The sequence below is a fragment of the Portunus trituberculatus genome, chromosome 36 (assembly GCF_017591435.1).
Source record: "Portunus trituberculatus isolate SZX2019 chromosome 36, ASM1759143v1, whole genome shotgun sequence".
NCBI classification, from domain to species: domain Eukaryota; kingdom Metazoa; phylum Arthropoda; class Malacostraca; order Decapoda; family Portunidae; genus Portunus; species Portunus trituberculatus.
This window is the reverse complement of record NC_059290.1, coordinates 7134094-7144093: the sequence shown is the minus strand read 5'-3', so window position 1 is coordinate 7144093 and position 10000 is coordinate 7134094. Positions and strand designations below refer to the sequence as shown.

Sequence of the window (10000 nt, the reverse complement as noted above, 5' to 3'; positions counted from 1 at the left end):
TATATAATTACTCTTATGTATGATGTACTTAAGGCTGTTTTCTTATCATAGTGGAGGGGTATCTTGTGTATCTCTCTCTCTCTCTCTCTCTCTCTCTCTCTCAGTTTGGGGTGTATTTTCTTCCATTTCTCTCTCCTCCTCCTCCTCCTCCTCCTCCTCCTCCTCCTCTTCTTCTTCTTCTTCCTCTTCTTTCTTCCTTCTCCATCTCCTGATATTCTTCCTTTTTTCCTTCTCATTACTTCAGATTCCTTGTTTTTTTTCTATTTTTTTCCTTCTCACGTTAATTGTAAACGTGACAGGTGATTTGGAAAGTAAAATCCAGGTGTGTTTTCTCTGCAGGTGTGGCGGCGGCGGCAGCGGCGGTGGCACGTTAGTAAAGGTACAGTTTTGATGTGTGTGTGTGTGTGTGTGTGTGTGTGTGTGTGTGTGTGTGTGTGTGTGTGTGTGTGTGTGTGTGTGTGTGTGTGTGTGTGTGTGTGTTATTGTAAGTTTCATGTGAGCTTGTGTGTGTGTGTGTGTGTGTGTGTGTGTGTGTGTGTTGTAAGTTTCATAAGAGCTTCATAAACACGTATATTTTTTTTCCGAATTGCCGTTTTTATGTTCATACACCTACATACATACATACAGACAGACAGACAGACAGACACACACACACACACAGACACACAGCTAAAATTCTCATTTTGATTTTTTCTTACTTATTTCTCTCACTACTTCCGGTCTTTTCTTTCCCCTCTTCTCCCCTCTCCCCTCGCCTTCCTTCTTCCCTCCCCCCTCTTCCCTCCCCTCCCCTCATTCCCCAAAGGACTCGCTGTCACTCAAACAAGGGATCACAGTCATGAGGGGTGCTAGGGACGGCTTTGGGATGTGGGGGGGAGGAGTGGGAGGAGAGGGGAGATGTAGAGAGGGAGGAAAGGGGAGAGGTATGGGAGGGAGGGGAAAAAAAGGATGGAATCTCATTTTTTCCTGCTACTTTTTTGTCCCCTCTTCATCCTCCTCTATTATTTACTTTCCTCTTTCTCTTTCTTCCTTTTCGTCTCCCTCTCATCCTCTTCCGTTTCTCTTTCACTGCTATTCTTCCCCTCTTCTTACTTTTCCTCATTCTTTCATCCAATATCTATCTTTCACTTTTCCCTCATTCTCTTTCCTTTTCCCCTTTTCTTCCTTCTCTTTCCCTCTCATTCAATTTCCTTCCTCCACTCTCGCTCTTCGCTTCTCCTCATCTTCCTCATCCTCTTCTTCCCTCTCACCCATTCTCTCTCTCTCTCTTTTCCTTTCCTTCCTCTCCCCTCTCCCCTTGTTCTTAGTTTTCCTCGTCCTCTGATCCACTTTCTGTCCTCCTCTTTCCCCTCATCCTCTTTTCTCTACTTTATTTTATCCTCTTTCCCTCATTCTCTATCCCTCCCCATTCTCTCTCTCTCTCTCTCTCTCTCTCTCTCTCTCTCTCTCTCTCTCTCTCTCTCTCTCTCTCTCTCTCTCTCTCTACTTGACACGTCGCTTGAATGTGATTTTCCGCTTCGTTTTGTTTGTTTTGTTTGTTTTTGTTTTGTTGTTTATCTTTTGTTTCCATCATTCAGGGCAAGAGAGGGGGGGAGAGGGGGAGGGGAGGGGTGATGTCCTGTAAGTTTTCATGTTTGGAACGTGTTTGGATCTTGTTTTGTTTCGTGTTCAGGGTGGGGAGGGAGAGGGAGGGAAGGGTAAGGGGGGGTGAGAGGGAAACTATTATAAAAGGAATTTGTTGCTGGATTCACGTCTCTTGTTGTTTCCCTTCCATCTCCCTCACTGACATTCGCGCCTTGTTTCCCCTCATTCTGTTATCCTTGCATCATATTTCAATCTTTCATCATATTTATTCTTTTGTTTTCCATACTTCTTCCTTCACGTCTCTTGTTTCCCTTCCTTCTCCCTCATTCACTCGCTCCTTGTTTCCCCTCATTCTGTTACCCTTACATCATACCTCATTCTTTCATTATATTCATTCTGTTGTTTCCCATATTTCTTCCTTCACGTCTTTTGTTCCCCTTCCATTTCTCTCACTTTTTGACATCCATGCCTTGTTTCCCGTCATTCTGTCACCATTATATCATATCTCAATTTTTCATTATATTCATTCTTTTGTTTTCCATAGTTCTTCCTTCACGTCTCTTGTTTCCCCTTCCATCTCCCTCACTGACATCCACGCCTTGTTTCCCCTCATTCTGTTACCCTTACGTCATATCTCAATTTCTCATCATATTCATTCTGTTTCCCATGTTTCTTCCTCTCTATTTCTCACTTTTTTTTATTTTTACCTGTTACTTGTTTTTTTCCTTTGTTTCCTAATTCTGTTTTTTTCCCTCTTATTTTCCTTCGTTTCTCTTAATTCCTCTATTCGTATTCGGCCTATTTTCTTCAGTTCCTTTTCCATATTTCCTTCCTTGTTATTTATCTATTTTTTTTTTTATTTCGTCCTTTATCTTTTTTGCTATTTTCGCTTTTTTGTATCTCTTATTATGTCTTTTAATTTCCTTTTCATTTCTTAAACCAATTTCCAACGTAACAATTTCTCACTTTACTTTCTATCATTTTTATTACAGTTATTTTTTTTCTCTCAGTTATTTATATTTCGTCTATTTCCTTTATTTTACCCACAACGTGACTTTAACCCTTTCAGTCCCCATGCTGTGTTTTCATATTCATTCTGGTTACTATTTGGTGATTTTATACAGCTTCAGAAACTTGTGGGGGGGATTAAGATAGTAAAGACTGTGGCCATTAATCTTCTAACCTCCATAGACCTTCCTAATGCAAATAAAATCGTCTAATCATGTCTAAAAATCAAGGTAAAAATGACTCAATAAGATAATAAAGACTGGCCTTTAACCCCTTCAATACTGGAGCGGTTTTCTACCTTGAGTTGGGGTATGATTAGACGATTTTATTGACATCAGCAAGGGTCTGTGGGGGTCAAAAGATTAATGACCACAGTCTTCACTATTTTAACCAACCACATGAGTTTCTGAAGCTCTTTAAAATCACCAAAAAGTAACCAGAAGAATAGTAAAATACGTCATGGTACTGAAGGGATTAATCTTTTGACTTGATAGACGCTTCAAAATATAAATAAAATTGTCTAATCATACACAAAAATCAAGGTAAAAATGTTTCTCAGTAAAATAGTAAAGACTGTGGACATTAATTTTTTTTACCTCCATAGACGCTTCCTGATATAAATAATACTGTCTAATCATACACAAAAATCAAGGCAAAAATGTTTCTCAGTAAAATAGTAAAGACTATGGACATTAATTTTTGATGTCCATAGACGCTTCCTGATACAAATAAAACCGTCTTACACCCAAAAATCAAGGTAAAAATGCGTCTCAGTACTGAAGGGGTTGAACACTCAGACAAATACGTGATATACATTTACATTCCTCTAAGTTATTTTTCGTATTTATAATTTTCTATTGTTTTCTGTGCATTTTAATTGTTGTATTGTTTGTAGCTGTGTATGCATGAACGTTTTAGCAAGTAGTAGTGGTGCATTGTGGGAAGGGACGTGTGCATTGTTGGGTAGCCGTGAGTGTAATGGTGGTGGTGGTGGTGGTGAGTGGTGGTGGTGGTGGTGGTGGTGGTGTTGGTCGTGGAGTGTTTTTACCATTGTGGTGGATAGAGTGGACGGAGGAAACAGGAAATGTGGAGGAAGTAAGGAGATATATATATATATATATATATATATATATATATATATATATATATATATATATATATTGATTGAGAGAGAGAGAGAGAGAGAGAGAGAGAGAGAGAGAGAGAGAGAGAGAGAGAGAGAGAGAAAGAGAAAAAGAAAATTACAAAAAACGAAGACGAAACAGCATACATAATCAAATTTCCTCTTTATCCCCCCCTCCTCTACCCACTCCATCTTTCCCCCCTTCCTTCTCACACCTACGAACGAAGAACGCACCTCATTACCTCCCTTTCCCTCTCCCTCTCCCTCTCCCTCTCCCTCTCCCTCTCCCTCTCCCTTGCAGTATTGAATGTGCAAACAAAATGATAGGGTTACGTTCACACTTCAATTCTGACACGTGTTTGCAAGGCGGATGAGGAGGTGTGAAGGGAGAGTCAAGGAGGGAGGGAGGGTGCGGGGAGGGGTGCTTGGGGTGTTATCTGTGCCTTGGGGGTGTAGATGGGGGTGTGGAGGGTTTAGTTTGGGGGTGAATGAAGAGGCTGGGGTGATGCATGAAAGGGTTAAGAGGGGCAAGGTGTAAATGGGTGTTAGGTGTGTGTGTATTAGTGCTTCAGGGTGTGTGGAGAGGGTGAGGCGCGGGGGGTGGGGGTGGGTGTGTCTGGGGTGGTAGTGGGCGGGGGTGCATTGAGAAAATTTGGTATAGGATTGATTAAGAGAGAGAAAAGTAATATTGTGACACCTTTTTTCGCTTTTTTTTCTTTTTTCTTTCTTTTTTTTCTTTTACTTTGAAGCACACAGCCTTGTCCTAATGATCATTAATGGCACTTTCATTAATATAGAAAAGCTCAACTGGAAAATGTAAAAAATATTATCTTTATTTTCCTCCTTCCTTCTCCTCTCCTTCCTTTCTTTCACTACCTCCACTTTCCTCATTCTTTCTCCTCTCTTTTCCTTTCTTCATTGCCTTTTGCTTTCCTCATTCTTTCTTCTCTCCTTTCCTTTCTTCGTCGCTTTAGATTTTCCTCACTTTTTCTCTCCTTTCTTCCTTCTTTCACTACTTTTACTTTCCAAATTCTTTCTTCTCTCCTTCCTTCCTTCATTAGCTTTACTTTCCTTATTCTCTCTTCTCTCCTTCCCTTCCTTCACTGCTTCTACTCTCCTCGTTGTTTCTTCTCTCCTTCTCTTCCTTCACTACCTCCACTTTCCTCATTCCTTTCTTCTCTTTCCCTTTCTCCATCACTTTCAATTTTCCTCATTTTCTCTCCTTCCTTTCCTTCATTACCACCACTTTTCTCATTCTCCATCTCCTTCCTTCCTCTCGTCTCTTTTCCCTCCCCAGTAAAGGATCAAGAACCAGCTTAGATTCTCCTCCAAACTCACTTTTTCCCCCTCGTCTCTTTTGCCTCACTAAGTTTCAATGTAGTTTTACCGTCAGCATTCAAAGTGGCGTAATACAGCCAGCTAATAGGAGGCAGGCTCAGGTGCGCGGCAAATCCCCAAAGATCACGGCGGGTATTTAAACATTTATGCACAGGTGTATTGAAAGGATTATGCTTTTTATTTGGGTGTGAACTGCTTATTCAAAACTCAATATTCACAGAGTTTGGTGTTTATTACTTGTGCATATTATTAAAAACTAGTTTATTATTATTTCTATTTTTATTTTGTTTGATTTTTGAAGCTCTGTGTCTAAGGTCCGTATTCTAAAACGCTTTGTTCTCACTATCACTGCTTTCCAAAGGCTCCAGTTGAAGATACTCGTGTTTTTAAGAGTGTTTCTATGTTTCTGGTGATAGATTGGCAAGATTTCTAGTTTATCAAGAGAAGAAACTGTCTTAAGAACCCGGCTAGTTGTCTCTGTGCCTTTGGAAAATTGTCGTGGTGAGAGAACAAGACATTTCTGAATATGGCTGTAAATGTTAAATGTCTTTTGTAATAACTGACCATGTAAAACTCAATATTAACCCCTTCAGTACTGGGAGCCATTTTTACCTTGAGATTTGCGTACCATTAGACCATTTTATTGACATTAGGAAGGGTATATGAACGTCAGAAGATAAATGACCACAGTCTTCACTATTTTTATCCCCCACATGAGTTTATGAGGTTGTATAAGATCAAATAGTAACCAGAATGAATAAGGAAACCCGTCATGATACTGAAGGGGTTAAGATGGTTTTTTGGGGCGTATTTGTTATTTACATTATTCTTTTTACAACATTTTAATTCCTATGCATGTTTTGATTTATTTATTGAAGTTCTGTATATAAATTTAAACGTCCTTTTGTAATAATTGAGACGATGTGAAAACTCAACATTCAGAAGGTTTAGAGTTGATTTATTTTGTATATTTATTTTTATTTTTTTTTTTATTCATATACTTTTTCATCTTTTTTTTTATTGAAGCTTTTGTGTCTAAATCTAAATGTCCTTTGTGGTAATTGAGATGGTGTGTACTGTGCTCGTGTATGTCTTATGGGTATTAGTTTGTGTATTTCTTTTCAGGTGTGGTTCAGGTGTGTGTCAGGTGTGTGGGTCAAGTGTGGGTCAGGCGTGGCTTAGGTGTGGCAAAGGTATAGGTCAGGTGTGAGTCATGTTTGGCTCAGGTGTGGGTCAGGTGTCGTGATCTCATTAACAATTATACCTGGATTTATTGTCTTCCTTATTGCTGCATGCTTGGCTTTTACATCCCTGCAATCGTCATATATTTTTTCCCTTATCCAAGCAAACGACCCTTTTTTTTATGTTTTATGTCCCAATAAATTTACGTTTTTTTTTTTTTTATCCGTGTAAATCAGTTTTTTTTTTTTTCGTATTCAAGCAAACTGCCTTTATTTTCTGTTTTATATACCTGCACACTATCTTATTTTTTTTTCTATTTCAACAGACTTAATATTTTTCCCCCGTTTTTTCTCTCTAACCAAGAAAACTGCCTTAATCTGTGTTTTATATACTTGCTGACTATCATTTTTTTTTTTATTTCAACAGGTTCAATATATTTTCTTTATTTTTTTTTCCTCCGCATCCAAGCAAACTGTCCTTAATTTTGTTTAGTATACCTGTGCGCTATCTATTTATTTTTGCTTTATGCCTCAACACACTCAACAATTTTTCGTCCATATATAATAATCAAACAACTCAATTCTTTTCTTTCACACTCCAGTATACTATTGACTCATTTTTTTTTATTTCTTATATAAACAAACTAATCTTCTCTTTTATTTCACCACCTTTTTTTCCTATGCAAACAAGCTAATCTATTCTTTTATTTCACACTCCTTCAAACTATAGACTCATATTTTCATTATATAAGAAAACTAATCTTTTCTTTTATTTCACCCGGTAAACTATCTTTTTTTTTTCCTGTATATAAACAAACTACCCAATTCTTTTCTTTCACACGTCAGCAAACTACAGACTCATTTTTTTATTTCTTATATAAACAAACTAATCTTCTCTTTTATTTCACCACTTTTTTTCCCTAAGCAAACAAGCTAATCTATTCTTTTATTTCACACTCCAGCAAACTATAACTTAACATTTTTATTCCCTTCCTTTCATAAACAAACTGCTTTATTCTATACACTCAACGTTTTCTCTTTCTTACTTAACCTGTCAATACTGGGATACATTTTTACCTTGAGACCATTTTACTGACAATTAGAAAGGTCTATGGAGGTCAGAAGATTAATGGCCAAAGTCTTCACTAATTCTAATCCCCCACATGAGTTTCTGAAGTCGTACAAAATCAGGATGAATAGGAAAGCGCGTCATGGTACAGAAGGGATTAAACAAACTATTCTTTTATTTCAGCCAGCAAACTATTCCACTTCACCCCGCGTCATGAGAGGCAATAAGGCGAGCATTACCCGTCATCATCATTACGCAGGTGTCGACTCGATTGACGCACAGATAAAAAAAATGCAACAGGGAGAGAAAAAGATGACAATTATCCTCCTCCTCTCCGTGACTCACTCTAATGTGCAAATAACGAACTAAAACTGATGCCAGGAGCTGTTTTTTTCTCTCCTCTTCGTGTGTTATCGTAAAAGCAGAAATATTCATTCGCGGACCAACTTTCCTTTTGGAGTTTTAGACGATATTTGCATGTTATTGGAATCTTTACCTCTTTTGTCTGTTTTCTCTTAGAGCGAAGGGCGGGGCCGGGAGAGGGAAGAGAGAAGGAGGAAGAGGAGGAGGTGAAAGAAGGGGGAGTAGGAGACAGAAGAGGAAGTAGAGAGGAAGAAAAGGAGGCGTGGGGACATTTCTCTCTCTCTCTCTCTCTCTCTCTCTCTCTCTCTCTCTCTCTCTCTCTCTCTCTCTCTCTCTCTCTCTCTCTCTCTCTCTCTCTCTCTCTCTCTCTCTCTCGCCACCTTAATGTGAGTCCCATCAAGTGTTTGTCCCGCGTCCCCACTCAGGCTGGCTAAGTGCGCCTCGCTGCACCTTATATTGAAGACACAGAGGGGGGAGGGGAGTGATGGGCCCGCGATTCCAAACTGGCGGGTGAAGGGAGGAAGGGACGCACGCACCACCCTTTCACCGGTGTGCTTTATGAAGGGACTAAATATTGGGTGTGAAGGGCGGGGTGGCTGTGAAGGGGACTTGTGTGCGGGGTATGACCAGCGGTGATGCTTTGGTGGTGTTGAGTGAAGAGATGGGTTTGGTATTTTTTATTTATTTATTAATGATTTTTTTTTATGCAAGAGAGGTAACAAAAAATAAAATAAAATGCCCACTTGAATGCCAGTTCCCTAAAAGAAGCATAGAGTTAATCAGTCTGAGGCAAGTGTATGGAGGAAAGTGATGGGAGATGTAATGAAGGGGTGTCTCTGGGGTTTTAAAGGAAGGTAGAATTGATGGGGTGATGGGTATGACTAGACGTGTTGCTTTTGTGAGGTTTTCTGAAAGGGTGGGTATGGGGGAAAGTGATGAGGGGGATGTGATGAAGGGGTGTCTATCAGTTTTAAAGGAAGGTAGAATTGATGGGGCATGGGATATAGAGGTATTGCTTCTGTGGGGTTGAGTGAAGGGGTAGATATGGAGGAAGTGATGTTGGATGTAATGAAGGGGTGTCTGTGGTGTTCTTGTTGTTGTTCTTGTTGTTGTTCTTGTTCTTGTTCTTGTTCTTGTTCTTGTTCTTCTTCTTCTTCTTCTTCTTCTTTTGACTTGTTTCACTTGTATCTCTGGTCAGGTCGTCACTTCTACTGTCTCGTATCACTCACAGGTTTTATCAGTTCTGTTCTGTTTTTGGTCATTCAGTCTCAGTATCCTTCTTCAGAAACGCTTTGCTCTCTCACCACGGCTGTCTACCAAAGGCCACAGAGATCGTCAGGAGATTCTCGAGAGCGTTTCGCCAGTTAACTCCTTCAAACACCATGACACGTTTCCATATTCATTCTGCTTACTATTTGGTAGTTTTACACAGCTTCAGAAACTCATGTGGGGGATTAAGATACTGAAAACTGTGGCCATTAATCTTCTGTCCTCCATACACCCTTCCTGATGTAAATAAAATGATCTAATCGTATACAGATAAAGTAAAAATGTGTCCCAGTACTGAAGGGGTTACTAGTGTTGAAATTTTGTTAATCTGGCACTAGAATCACAGAAACACGTGTGAAAATCAGTGTAGTTTCAAGTAGAGCCTTTTGAAAATAGTGAAGGTGTGGTCGAATAAAATTATCTAATCGTATACAGATCTCAAAGTAGAAATGTGTCCTAGTACTGAAGGGGTTACTAGTGTTGAAATTTTGTTAATCTGGCACTAGAATCACAGAAACACGTGTGAAAGTCAGTGTAGTTTCAAGTAGAGCCTTTTGAAAATAGTGGAGGTGCAGTCGGCAGTGTTTCAGATTACTAGTCTCAGTGCCCGGACGTTCTCTAACCAAGCAGCGCCAAGACGCTCTCTATGACACAGTGCCACATGATTTTCTTCCCTAATAATGCCTTCTCTCCTACCAGTGACATAAGCTTACCTACCCAAGCTTTGCCCAGTTTTTTTCCACCAGTGCCCGTCTCAGCCTTACTAAAATGAAGACACTAACTGCTCCTCCTCCTGACTCCTCCTCCTCCTCCTCCTCCTCCTCCTCCTCCTCCTCCTCCTCCTGCAGGCAATCATAGCTAATTATCGGAAAGTAATCTAAAATGTATCTATCTATATTCAGGTGTTGGCGGCGACGCGTCATTAACAAAACGCAATATTATTATCGGACCGACATAGAGAGAGAGAGAGAGAGAGAGAGAGAGAGAGAGAGAGAGGAGAGGAGAGGTAAGGAACGTGGGCGAATATACATTACACATGGGTTCTGTCTCTGGTTAATTTGATAT

At 39.7% G+C, this 10000-nt stretch overlaps 1 protein-coding gene across 1 annotated transcript in view; it reads left to right on the top strand.

The window, feature by feature from the left end:
* LOC123513462 (probable ATP-dependent DNA helicase HFM1) overlaps positions 1-10000 on the top strand; it is a 236435-nt gene that overhangs the window by 169843 nt on the left and 56592 nt on the right. Inside the window, exon 30 of the mRNA XM_045270625.1 lies at positions 340-379. The gene's annotated coding sequence lies outside the window, so the exon portion shown is untranslated. The remainder of the gene's footprint in view (positions 1-339; positions 380-10000) is intronic.